General features: G+C 45.7%; 1 long non-coding RNA gene across 8 annotated transcripts; it reads left to right on the top strand.

The window, feature by feature from the left end:
• The first annotated feature begins 3,466 nt into the window (after positions 1-3,466).
• On the top strand, positions 3,467-12,679 carry LOC135383926 (uncharacterized). 8 transcript variants are annotated; one of them, XR_010420157.1, is made up of 12 exons: positions 3,467-3,581; positions 4,627-4,736; positions 4,798-5,015; positions 5,304-5,378; positions 5,754-6,060; positions 7,053-7,142; positions 7,733-7,942; positions 8,063-8,484; positions 10,113-10,567; positions 11,188-11,436; positions 11,497-11,658; positions 12,228-12,679. It is a non-coding gene; the product is annotated as an uncharacterized LOC135383926 (long non-coding RNA). The 8 variants fall into 8 exon arrangements; XR_010420160.1 differs by having other exon boundaries at positions 3,467-4,736; positions 4,798-4,845; positions 4,916-5,015; XR_010420154.1 differs by having other exon boundaries at positions 3,467-4,736; positions 10,113-10,362; positions 10,423-10,567.
• The last annotated feature ends 1,642 nt before the right edge of the window (positions 12,680-14,321 follow it).

The raw sequence follows: 14,321 nt of genomic DNA, 5'->3' as shown, positions 1-14,321 counted from the left end.
TGGGCGTAGGTGCACGACACTTGAATGGTCTTGGTGGCAAGGCACATTATTAAAAAATACTGTGGAAAAATTACCATTATTACCAGTACTAAAAAATACTGGTGAAGTTGTTGCCTGCTTTCCATCCTCAGGTGGGTTCAGGTGAATCCAGACGTCTTTAGGGGCCGTATTCTCGTCAAAAGTAATCGACCTCGATTACTTTACGTCACGATGTACGTCACGTTAAGGGCACAGCCTCGCGCTCCGCCCACGTTGCTAGGGGTGACTACGTAAACTTCCGCGTTTCATGCTTCTTGAACTGCTACTGGCCGATAGGTAGTTGTTGGCGGGAAAGTGCTAATGCCACAGTGACCAAAGCTATACTATCGGTGCTCTAATTTTGTGCTTCTGCCATTCGTGTCCTGGGATTTCTTGATGTGGTAAATTGTCTAAATGTGTACTTTTTGTGTCAGGAACTACCGTTACAAACCACCAAGAGCAATATAATTTGTCCTTGAATTGGCTATCGGAAGCAGTCTGCGGACCTCGACCAATAGGAATGGTTTCGGAATGACGTCTTTTGTTTCGTCCCAACATCCAAGGCATGATTGGAAACGTCATGTTGACGTCGGCTGTCACGTGTTTGATTACTTTGAACGGTTAAAAGTGATCGACTGAGAAAAGCGGGATTAATCTTAACACATCGAAGCAATGGACAAGGTGGCGGCAGCGTTCACTACGACGAAGAGATTTAGTGACGCGGGTTTGTTTTTAGCTTTTACAGGCGTATATCTGCATGATGCGATCTTGAGCACATATAAACGTGCAATTCGAACTCTTACTTTTTCAGTTGAAGTGATGGTACAGATGGTTATTTCCCACTCGAGAACACAAGCGCCAGTGAATGTTTAGTAAAATCATTTGCGTGACATTATGTCGACAATCTTGCCGTCTTGCAGAACTGTCACAAAATCATTGCAAAAGCACATCGCAGACATGATTAAATAATACGAATTTCAAAGTTCTGCATGGTTTCTGTTTTAAAATGCATGGTTCTGGTTCCGATTCCCCCTACACAGTTCCCTACTACAGTAACACAATTTCATGCTTTAGCGCTCTAGCATTGGTGGTTGTAGTTTTGGCGGTGGTGCTGGTGAAAGGGCTCGCCGTTGTCGGCCTCACAGAGGTCGGCAACGTCACGACTGACACCCTGGGGAAATGTGCGTCCTGGGCCGACTTCTAAGGGAACTGTGCCGACATATATCTGAAAGCGTCCGAGGAAGACCCAGGAAAAACCCCAGACAGCACAGCCGGCACGTTGACAGCGCGTGACATTCATTTCTGTTATTCACGCCTTCTTCACATAACGGCCAATAACTGACGAGTCGAGGTCCGTTACTTTGACGAGAATAGGGACCCAGGTGACTTTAGAGGTCTTCAGGTTTTCTTCTTTGTTTTTGTGAAGGAAAATTGTTGGCATGGTTTGGTAATTGTGGTATGGTCGGATGCATATGTGGGGAAGTTACTTTTATTTTGTAGTGCACTACCGTTACTCACTACTTTTTCAAAAAGTAACGCGTTACGTTATTAGTTACTGTTGCGGTAGTAGGTAACGCGTTACTAACACCGTTACTTCTGATAAGTAATGCGGTTACGTTTGCGTTACTTCACCAGTTGTCCTTATAATATGTACAATTTTTGGTTGAGTCACATAAGTGCATTCCTCAAATCAAAGCAATGTAGGGCACAAACGAGGGTCACGCAGGTCACACGAGGTCACGAGGGTCACAGGAACAAATCAAGAGGACACGTAGCCATCGATTTCTGGGAATAGTCCTACATCAAAACCTTTCTTGGACCCCGTAAATAAATAAACTACAACGAAATACTAAGACATACTCAGATGTCATGAGGATGCTGGCAGGCATGAAACGAGGGAACGGAAAAGCCATCCGAAACGTTCATCAGGCCGTGATAAAACAAACACTTGCCTTCAGCATCCCGCATCTTCATGGCATAACTCCTAAACAAGAAACTAAGCTTAACAACTTACTGGGAAAAAGCCTCAGGATTTGTCTCGGGCTACCAAGAACAGCCAGAACTCCAATAGTCCTAGTAGAAGCCCGCGAAACTCCAGTTGAAGCACTACGGCATCAAGAGACACGACGGCACATTATCCGGCTACTTACCAGGCACACGGATCATCAACTACCTAAAAAAATACAAGCCCGTTACAAAAGCCGAGCAGCAAAGACACTTCTGAAGTTAAACACAACCCTTCCCAAGAAGAGAGTCCACACTCTGCGGCAGGAACACCCACCATGGCTCCTCTTGCAACCGAAAATCTGCACACAGATCCCAGGAATAACTACAAAGGCGGAAACAGATGCATCTGTGTTAAGAACACTGTCCCTCGCCTACCTGCAAGACAACTTCCCTATGGAGACAATGATCTACACTGATGGCTCAGTTGCTGCAGGAAAATCAGCAAGTGCCTTCGTCGCTGAAAACACAGTCAAAGGATACAGGCTCTCACACGACACATGCTCCACCACAGCGGAGCTTCACGGGATACTGAAGGCACTCCGTTTTATCAAGAGATCCGTACACAAAAGTTGGCTAGTATGCACCGACTCCAAATCAGCCCTACAGGCAATCACCAAACAGTGTGACAACAACTTTTTGGTTTATAAAATTCTTGTCACCTTCCAAGAGGTCATACAAAATGGACACAATCTAACTCTACAGTGAATCCCCTCCCACTGCGGAATTCCAGGCAACGAGGTTGCCGACAAGGCAGCAAAAGCAGCATTGCAGAAGACCAGGCTTAGTGCCATACCCTTCTCAAAGGCCGACAGCAAAATCCATCTGAAGAACACAATTCAACAACTCACTAGAAACCTCTGGAAGGCATCTCTATGGCCCGAAGATTACCTCTCTACAATAGATCCAGGTCTGACAACAAATATCCCTGTCAGCTTAGACAGAACTATTCAAACAGCTATTCACAGGACCCGACTGGGACAATTATATACAAGAAAAACCCTTCACAAAATGAAGCTAGCAAACTCCCCGCTCTGCAGAACTTGCAACGTCCCTGAAGATACGCACCACGTCATAATGCATTGTCCAGTGTTTGAGAAACATAGAAGAAACCTTCAAACGACACTGGAAAAACTTGACAACCGTCCATTCAGCTTCTACAAGATTCTTGGACCTTGGTCCAGTCCTCAACAACAAGACAAGGCCATGAAAGCATTATGTGCATTCTTGAAGAATAGCGGCATATCGAGCCGCTACTAAAGAACAAGTGTAAACAAAACACAATAGTACATGTGATGCTCACTACAGAGTGTCACGTATGATAGTCACTGCCATATTGGCGAAACTCACAAGAAATGGAGCTGCAGGCGCCCTTTTGGACAGCCACCAAGTTCCAACTCCCGCTCAGTTAGTGAAGAAGAAGAGGGTCACGCATGAACACAACTCGCATGTACGATTTATTGCAACGCAGAAGTAGTTGATGTTCAAATTTTTCACCTGTAAGCTTCGCCAGTTGGGCTGAGAGGACGCCCAATGACCAGTGAGTGCTCCTTGTCAAGGTTGGTAGAGACGGCGACCTTTTATCTCACATAGTACAAATCCAAACAGCCAATCCCTTGGTACTTTGTTACATGTTCAGAGGGTAGATAGGCTATTTTTCTGCCGCTTTTGCCCCAGTCGTCCGAAAAATACCAGAGGGAGTGAAAAACAGAGGTGGTAAACAAAGGTGACATCTCAACCAGGCTAGACCAACAACCCTTCTTTTGAGTTTTTCCTGGGTTCCGACGTGACCTTCTTGTCATTGTTGAAGGTGAATACAAAAAAAATCGTGAATTTTCCCGGATTCTGCAGGCACGGTTCTCGCACAAGCTTTCAAGTTTAGACGATGAAGCAATGTTCCTGAACACGCAGTAATGCATAACGCCGTTACGCGTTAGTTATTAAAAAGGTAATGACGTTACGTTGCTCATTACTTTTCTCCCAAATGTAATGCATTACCATATTTCACTACTCGAATGTCACGCGCTACCGGTAACGCACTACTTTGTAACGCGTTATTCCCCACCTATGGTCGGATGACATCATATTCTTTTGCCCTTTTCAAATTCCCTACCCATTTCACGAGCCCCTTCCAATCTGTCACAGGTAACCTGGGATTCGCGAATCTCAGTTTGGGAAACACTGAGCTACATTGTTCTACTCTGCAGTCTCTGAGCTCCAAAACTTGGTGCCTGCATCAGTGTCATCGAATTATTGAACTAACAGTTGCCTCTAAGCTGTAGTAGTACGTTCCTTGTGCTCAGGAAGCATGATCGCGGATTCCATCGAATAATCCAAGTTGACAACCACTGCTCTACGCTCTTGGAACATATAATTCATTTTCCTGTCAAGAAATTCCTGCATTCCCAATGTTATTTTTCTCTAAGTGGGACAGCGTGGTTCCAGGAGGATTATTCGTGTGAGATCCAGACTTCTGTACCGATGACCTTCCTTGACATGACTGGTAACTCCTCGCTGACTATAGACATCGTCAGGTGACTTAAGGTTATGCAAGACCTCTTCAGGTGACCTCAACAGATTCTAGATGAATTCGTGTGAGTTCAGCGGACTCCAGCTGTCTTCAGGGGGTTTCAGGTTACTCCAGACGTCTTCAGATGACTCTAGCCGTCTCCAAGTGACTTTACCTGACTCCAGACATCCTCATGTGGATTCAGGTGAACCCAGATCTCTTCAGGTGCCTCCAGACGTCTTCAGGTGACTTCATTGACTATACAGGTCTTCAGGTGACTCCAGACGTTTCCGGACGTCTTCAGGTTACTTCAGGTGACTCGAGATCTTTTCAAGTGGCTCCAAACCTCTTCAGGTGACTTCAGGGGTCTCGAAATGTCTTCAGGAGACTTCAAGTGACCCCAGATGTCTTGACGTGGTTCCATACGTCTTCAGATGACTTCAAGTGACTTCAGATGCCTTCATGTGGCTCTAGACGTCTTCAGGTGACTTTGAGTGATTTTAGGTGACTCCAGATGTTTTCAAGTGAGTTTGAGTGACTACAGACGTCTCCAGACGTCTGCAGGTGACCTGAGGTGACTTGGTACTGACCTTTGTGTAATTGTACAGTACTAACCTTGTTTGTTAAATCTCAAAGTTCACTACCAGGAGTTCCTTCTGTTTTTGTTTTTGTGCGGGAAAATAGTGGGCCGAACATGATCTGATGACATCATGTGCTGTACCCACTTTTCAACTTTCCTAGCCATATCACGAACACACCGAATCTGCCACAGGTAACTTGGGAGTGGCAACTCACAGCTTAGAGAGCTCCAGCGGTCTTCCCTACAATATCTGAACTCTGGAACATGGTACGTGCATCCTTATCCTTGAATTATTGAAGTAAAAGTTGCCTCTACTGCAACTTTGATGGCAACCCTGGCAGAGGGTTCCTTGAACACAGGTGCCATGATCACAGATCCACCCCGAATAACCTCCGTTGAGGACCACTGCTCTAAGCACTTGGAACGTATAATTCATTTTTCTGTCAACAAATTTGTTATTATTATTATTTGTTATTATATTGTATCATGTCAACAAAAATGTTATTTCTATGTGTGGGGAACGTGGTTCTAGTATGGATTGTTTGTGCGAGACTCGGCCTTCTGTGCCAATGAGCTTATTTGACATGACTGGTGACGCCTCGGTGACTACAAAGCATTTCACGTGATTTCTGGTTACAACAGACCTCATCAGGTGACCTCGAGAGGCTGTAGACGCCTTCATGTGAGACCAGGGGACTTCAGGCATCTGGAGATGACTTCAGTTGACTTCAGATCCATGACAAAAAACCCGAAACTGGGAAAAAGACGAAAAACAGACGACACAACACAAAGTCTCAAGTCTCGGGTTTTTCGTCATGGATCTTAGCCACCAGCTCGCTTGCTTTTTAACCATTTTATCTGGACTTCACATGTCTTGACGTGGCCCCAGACGTCTTCAGCTGACTTCGAGTAACTTCAAGTGACTTCGGATGACTCCAGAAATCTTCAGGTAACGTTAAGTGGCTTCAGGTGACTTCAGATGTCTTCATGTGACTTCAGATGTTACTAGTTTAGGCTGCCAAGGGGGACGTCGGGCAAAGTAGGAGACACGACAACAGAAACAGCTTACTCTCAACTGACGAAATTTAATGCAAAGAACAAAAAAACATCAGAACTACAAGATATGATGACGTCAACAGCAATGACAGCAGGGTTAGCACACTCAAACGGCGATATCACGATCTGTGCGACTGTCATTTAGATAACCACATTCCGCAGAAGACAAGGCTATTGAAGGGGAGCTAACACAATCGGGACCATGCTGAAAAATGTTGAAGGCCTCGTGTATCTCCCTCACTGTCTGATTGGGATGCTTGGCAAGCGTGCACGTGCGGTCAAATAACGGTGTAACCGCAATCCCTTACATGTAGTGCAAGGTGACCACTGGGTGTGTTTTTTAGTGCAGCCGCATGTTCAAGTAACCTAACATTAAGACACCTTCCAGTCTGCCCTATATAGTACTTGCCGCAGGTCAAAGGGATTTTATAAACCAAAGATGTGTCACATTTTACGAAAGGCCTCTTATGCTGGACTTCACAACCCCGGCGTGGCTTGGGGTTATTGACTCTGGAGCACAGCTGTTGTAGCTTCACCGGAGCGGACAGGACCACTGGGATACCATGTCTTTCGGCTACTTTCTTGATGTTGTGCGAAATTTTATGTACATAAGGAATGCAGACAGGTCTTCCTTCGGGCCTCCTCCTCTCTGTGGTCGAGGCCTGCCACATCTCGGTGATGAGGGTCTCTGACACAGATTGGATGATTGGATTTGCATTAAATTTTGTCAGTTGAGAGTAAGCTGTTTCTGTTGTCGTGTCTCCTACTTTGTCCGACGTCCCCCTTTCCAGCCTAAACTAGTAATGTCACACCAACTACCCCAACTTTGCACTTTGGGACTTCAGATGTCTTCATGTGACTTCAGATGTCTTCATGTGACTTCAGATGGCTTCATGTGGCTCCTGACGTCTTCAGGTGACTTCGAGTGACTTCACGTGACTTCAGGTGACTCCAGACGTCTTCCGGTTTCTTCAGGTGACTTGTTACAGACCTTTGTGTAACTGTGCAATGCTAACCTTGTTTGTTAAATCTCCAAGTTCACTACGAGGAGTTCCTTATGTTTTTCTGGCAGAAAATAGTGGGCCGAACATGGCCTCATGACATCAAATGCTGTTCCCCTCTTTCAAATTTCCTACCCATATCACGAACCCACTCCGGATCTGCCACAAGTAACTTTGGAGTCGCAACTCATAGTTTAGGGAGATACAGTAGTCTTCCCTGCAGAATCTGAGCTCTGGAACTTTGTACGTGCACTATTATCCTTGGATTATTGAAGTAACAGTTGCCTCTATGCTGTAGCAGTGGGTTCCTTTAACTCAGGTGCCATGATCACCGATTCCCCCAAATAACCTACTCTGAGAAGCACTGCTCTAAGCGCATGGAACATATAATTCATTTCCCTGTCAACAAATTTAACAATGTTATTCGTCTCTATCTGTGGCAGCATGGTTCCAGTATCAATTGTTTGTGCGAGACTCAGCCTTCTGTGCAGATGAGCTTCTTTGACATGACTGGTGATGTCTCAGTGGCTACAGAGGACTTCATGTGATTTCTTGTTGCTGCAGACCTCATCAGGTGACCTCGAGAGACTATAGACGCCTTCGTGTGAGATCAGGGGACTCCAGACATCTGCAGGAGGCTTCAGGTGACTCCAGCCGTCTTCAGGTGACTTCAGATGGCTTGACGTGGCCCCAGACGTCTTCAGTTAACTTCGAGTAACTTTAAGTGACTTCAGATGACTCCAGATGTCTTCAAGTGACTTCAGATGACTTCAGGTGACTCCATATGTCTTCATGTGGCTCTAGACGTCTTCAAGTGACTTCGAGTGGCTTCAGATAACTTCGAGTGGCTTCAGGTAACTTCGAGCGGCTTCAGGTAACTTTGAGTGGCTTCAGGGGACTTCAAGTGGCTTCAGGGGACTTCAGATGACTTCATGTGGCTCTAGACGTCTTCAGATGGCTTGACGTGGCCCCAGACGTCTTCAGTTAACTTCGAGTAACTTTAAGTGACTTCAGATGACTCCAGATGTCTTCAAGTGACTTCAGATGACTTCAGGTGACTCCATATGTCTTCATGTGGCTCTAGACGTCTTCAAGTGACTTTGAGTGGCTTCAGATAACTTCGAGTGGCTTCAGGTAACTTTGAGTGGCTTCAGGGGACTTCAAGTGGCTTCAGGGGACTTCAGATGACTTCATGTGGCTCTAGACGTCTTCAGGTGACTTCGAGTGACTTCAGGTGACTCCAGATGTCTTCAAGCGACTCCAGGTGACTACAGACATGTTCCGGTTTCTTCAGCTGACTTGCTACAGACCTTCATGTACTTGTACAGCCTTGTTTGTTAAATCTCGAAGTTCACTACCGGGAGTTCCTTCTGTTTTTGTTTTTATGGCAGAAAATAGTGAGCCGAACATGGTCTCGTGACATCGCGTGCTGTTCCCCCTTTTCAAATTTGCTAGCCATATCACGAACCCACTCCGAATCTGCCACAAGTAACTTGGGAGTAGCAACTCACAGTTAAGGCAGCTACAGTAGTCTTCCCTGCAGAATCTGAGCTCTGGAACTTTGTACGTGCACTATTATCCTTGGATTATTGAAGTAACAGTTGCCTCTATGCTGTAGCAGTGGGTTCCTTTAACTCAGGTGCCATGATCACCGATTCCCCCAAATAACCTACTCTGAGAAGCACTGCTCTAAGCGCATGGAACATATAATTCATTTCCCTGTCAACAAATTTAACAATGTTATTCGTCTCTATCTGTGGCAGCATGGTTCCAGTATCAATTGTTTGTGCGAGACTCAGCCTTCTGTGCAGATGAGCTTCTTTGACATGACTGGTGATGTCTCAGTGGCTACAGAGGACTTCATGTGATTTCTTGTTGCTGCAGACCTCATCAGGTGACCACGAGAGACTATAGACGCCTTCGTGTGAGATCAGGGGACTCCAGACATCTGCAGGAGGCTTCAGGTGACTCCAGCCGTCTTCAGGTGACTTCAGATGGCTTGACGTGGCCCCAGACGTCTTCAGTTAACTTCGAGTAACTTTAAGTGACTTCAGATGACTCCAGATGTCTTCAAGTGACTTCGGATGACTCCAGATGTCTTCAATTGACTTCAGTTGTCTTCAATTGACTTCAGATGACTCCAGATGTCTTCAAGTGACTTCAGGTGACTCCAGATGTCTTCAAGTGACTTCAAATGACTTCAGGTGACTCCAGATGTCTTCATGTGACATCAGATGACTTCATGTGGCTCTAGACGTCTTCAGGTGACTTCGAGTGACTTCAGGTGACTCCAGATGTCTTCAAGTGACTTCAGGAGACTTCAGGTGACTACAGACGTGTTCCGGTTTCTTCAGCTGACTTGCTCCAGACCTTTGTGTACTTGTACAGCCTTGTTTGTTAAATCTCGAAGTTCACTACCGGGAGTTTCTTCTGTTTTTGTTTTTATGGCAGAAAATAGTGAGCTGAACATGGTCTCATGACATCGCGTGCTGTTCCCCCTTTTCAAATTTCCTAGCCATATCACGAACCCACTCCAAATCTGCCACAATTAACTTAGGAGTACCAACTCACAATTTAGGCAGCTACAGTTGTCTTCGCTGCAGAACCTGAGCTCTGGAACTTTGTACGTGCATCATTATCCTTGGATTATTGACTTAACAGTTGTCTCTATGCTATAACAGTGGGTTCCTTTAACTCAGGTACCATGATCACGGATTCCCCCAAATAACCTACTTTGAGAAGCACTGCTCAAAGCGAATGGAACATATAATTCATTTCCCTGTCAACAAATTTAACAATGTTATTCGTCTCTATCTGTGGCAGCATGGTTCCAGTATCAATTGTTTGTGCGAGACTCAGCCTTCTGTGCAGATGAGCTTCTTTGACATGACTGGTGATGTCTCAGTGGCTACAGAGGACTTCATGTGATTTCTTGTTGCTGCAGACCTCATCAGGTGACCTCGAGAGACTATAGACGCCTTCGTGTGCGATCAGGGGACTCCAGACATCTTCAGGAGGCTTCAGGTGACTCCAGCCGTCTCCAGGTGACTTCAGATGGCTTGACGTGGCCCCAGACGTCTTCAGTTAACTTCGAGTAACTTTAAGTGACTTCAGATGACTCCAGATGTCTTCAAGTGACTTCAGATGACTTCAGGTGACTTCAAATGTCTTCATGTGGCTCTAGACGTCTTCAGGTAACTTCGAGTGGCTTCAGGTAACTTCGAGTGGCTTCAGGTAACTTCGAGTGGCTTCAGGGGACTTCAAGTGGCTTCAGGGGACTTCAGATGACTTCATGTGGCTCTAGACGTCTTGAGGTGACTTCGAGTGACTTCAGGTGACTCCAGATGTCTTCACGTTACTTCACAGACTACAGACTTCAGGTGACTTGACAGACTTCAGGTGACTACAGACATGTTCCGGTTTCTTCAGCTGACTTGCTACAGACCTTCATGTACTTGTACAGCCTTGTTTGTTAAATCTCGAAGTTCACTACTGGGAGTTCCTTCTGTTTTTGTTTTTATGGCAGAAAATAGTGAGCCGAACATGGTCTCATGACATCGCATGCTGTTCCCCCTTTTCAAATTTCCTAGGCATATCACGAACCCACTCCGAATCTGCCACAAGTAACTTAGGAGTAGCAACTCACAGTTTAGGCAGCTACAGTTGTCTTCGCTGCAGAACCTGAGCTGTGGAACTTTGTACGTGCATCATTATCCTTGGATTATGGATGTAACAGTTGCCTCTATGCTATAACAGTGGGTTGCTTTAACTCAGGTACCATGATCACAGATTCCCCCAAATAACCTACTCTGAGAAGCACTGCTCTAAGCGCATGGAACATATAATTGATTTCCCTGTCAACAAATTTAACAATGTTATTCGTCTCTATCTGTGGCAGCATGGTTCCAGTATCAATTGTTTGTGTCAGACTCAGCCTTCTGTGCAGATGAGCTTCTTTGACATGACTTGTGATGTCTCAGTGGCTACAGAGGACTTCATGTGATTTCTTGTTGCTGCAGACCTCATCAGGTGACCTCGAGAGACTATAGACGCCTTCGTGTAAGATCAGGGGACTCCAGACATCTGCAGGAGGCTTCAGGTGACTCCAGCCGTCTTCAGGTGACTTCAGATGGCTTGACGTGGCCCCAGACGTCTTCAGTTAACTTCGAGTAACTTTAAGTGACTTCAGATGACTCCAGATGTCTTCAAGTGACTTCAGATGACTTCAGGTGACTCCAGATGTCTTCAGTGGCTCTAGACGTCTTCAGGTAACTTCGAGTGGCTTCAGGTAACTTCGAGTGGCTTCAGGTAACTTCGAGTGGCTTCAGGGGACTTCAAGTGGCTTCAGGGGACTTCAGATGACTTCATGTGGCTCTAGACGTCTTCAGGTGACTTCAGGTGACTCCAGATGTCTTCAAGCGACTTCAGGAGACTTCAGGTGACTACAGACATGTTCCGGTTTCTTCAGCTGACTTGCTACAGACCTTCATGTACGTGTACAGCCTTGTTTGTTAAATCTCGAAGTTCACTACTGGGAGTTCCTTCTGTTTTTGTTTTTATGGCAGAAAATAGTGAGCCGAACACGGTGTCATGACATCGCGTGCTGTTCCCCCTTTTCAAATTTCCTAGGCATATCACGAACCCACTCCGAATCTGCCACAAGTAACTTAGGAGTAGCAACTCACAGTTTAGGCAGCTACAGTTGTCTTCGCTGCAGAACCTGAGCTCTGGAACTTTGTACGTGCATCATCATTCTTTGTAGTATTGATGTAACTGTTGCCTCTATGCTGTAACAGTGGGTTGATTTAACTGAGGTAGCATGATCACGGATTCCCCCAAATAACCTACTTTGAGAAGCACTGCTCTAAGCGCATGGAACATATAATTCATTTCCCTGTCAACAAATTTAACAATGTTATTCATTGCTATCTGTGGCAGCATGGTTCCAGTATCAGTTGTTTGTGCGATACTCAAACTTCTCTGCAGATGAGTTTCTTTGACATGACTGGTGATGTCTTAGTGGCTACAGAGGACTTCATGTGATTTCTTGTTGCTACAGACCTCACCAGGTGACCTCGAGAGACTATAGACGCCTTCGTGTGAGATCAGGGGACTCCAACATCTGCAGGAGACTTCAGGTGACTCCAGCCGTCTCCAGGTGACTTCAGATGGCTTGACGTGGCCCCAGACGTCTTCAGTTAGCTTCGAGTAGCTTCAAGTGACTTCAGATGACTCCAGATGTCTTCAAGTGACTTCAGATGACTCCAGATGTCTTCAAGTGACTTCAGATGACTCCAGACGTCTTCAAGTGACTTCAAGTGACTCCATATGTCTTCAAGTGACTTCAGGTGACTCGAGATGTCTTCAAGTGACTTCAAATGACTTCAGGTGACTCCAGATGTCTTCATGTGGTTCTAGACGTCTTCAGGTAACTTCGTGTGGCTTCAGGAGACTGCGGATGTCTTCATGTGACTTCAGGTGACTTCATGTGGCTCTACACGTCTTCAAGTGACTTCGAGTGACTTCAGGTGACTCCAGATGTCTTCAAGTGACTTCAGGTGACTCCAGATGTCTTCAAGTGAATTCAGGAGACTTCAGGTGACTCCAGATGTCTTCAAGTGAATTCAGGAGACTTCAGGTGACTACAGACGTGTTCTAGAGTCTTCAGCTGACTTGCTACGGACCTTCGTATACTTGTACAGCCTTGTTTGTTAAATCTCGAAGTTCACTACCGGGAGTTCCTTCTGTTTTTGTTTTTATGGCAGAAAATAGTGAGCCGAACACGGTGTCATGACATCGCGTGCTGTTCCCCCTTTTCAAATTTCCTAGCTATATCACGAACCCACTCCGAATCTGCCACAAGTAACTTAGGAGTAGCAACTCACAGTTTAGGCAGCTACAGTTGTCTTCGCTGCAGAACCTGAGCTCTGGAACTTTGTACGTGCATCATTATTCTTTGTAGTATTGATGTAACTGTTGCCTCTATGCTGTAACAGTGGGTTGATTTAACTGAGGTAGCATGATCACGGATTCCCCCAAATAACCTACTTTGAGAAGCACTGCTCTAAGCGCATGGAACATATAATTCATTTCCCTGTCAACAAATTTAACAATGTTATTCATTGCTATCTGTGGCAGCATGGTTCCAGTATCAGTTGTTTGTGCGATACTCAAACTTCTCTGCAGATGAGTTTCTTTGACATGACTGGTGATGTCTTAGTGGCTACAGAGGACTTCATGTGATTTCTTGTTGCTACAGACCTCACCAGGTGACCTCGAGAGACTATAGACGCCTTCGTGTGAGATCAGGGGACTCCAACATCTGCAGGAGATTTCAGGTGACTCCAGCCGTCTCCAGGTGACTTCAGATGGCTTGACGTGGCCCCAGACGTCTTCAGTTAGCTTCGAGTAGCTTCAAGTGACTTCAGATGACTCCAGATGTCTTCAAGTGACTCCAGATGTCTTCAAGTGACTTCAGATGACTCCAGATGTCTTCAAGTGACTTCAGATGACTCCAGACGTCTTCAAGTGACTTCAAGTGACTCCATATGTCTTCAAGTGACTTCAGGTGACTCGAGATGTCTTCAAGTGACTTCAAATGACTTCAGGTGACTCCAGATGTCTTCATGTGGTTCTAGACGTCTTCAGGTAACTTCGTGTGGCTTCAGGAGACTGCGGATGTCTTCATGTGGCTTCAGGAGACTGCGGATGTCTTCATGTGACTTCAGGTGACTTCATGTGGCTCTACACGTCTTGAAGTGACTTCGAGTGACTTCAGGTGACTCCAGATGTCTTCAAGTGACTTCAGGTGACTCCAGATGTCTTCAAGTGAATTCAGGAGACTTCAGGTGACTACAGACGTGTTCCAGAGTCTTCAGCTGACTTGCTACGGACCTTCGTATACTTGTACAGCCTTGTTTGTTAAATCTCGAAGTTCACTACCGGGAGTTCCTTCTGTTTTTGTTTTTATGGCAGAAAATAGTGAGCCGAACATGGTGTCATGACATCGCGTGCTGTTCCCCCTTTTCAAATTTCCTAGCTATATCACGAACCCACTCCGAATCTGCCACAAGTAACTTAGGAGTAGCAACTCACAGTTTAGGCAGCTACAGTTGTCTTCGCTGCAGAACCTGAGCTCTGGAACTTTGTACGT

This window comes from Ornithodoros turicata, chromosome 2 (genome assembly GCF_037126465.1).
Source record: "Ornithodoros turicata isolate Travis chromosome 2, ASM3712646v1, whole genome shotgun sequence".
NCBI classification, from domain to species: Eukaryota; Metazoa; Arthropoda; class Arachnida; order Ixodida; family Argasidae; genus Ornithodoros; species Ornithodoros turicata.
Note: the sequence above shows the minus strand (reverse complement) of the source record. Positions and strands in the feature narration are given on the sequence as shown.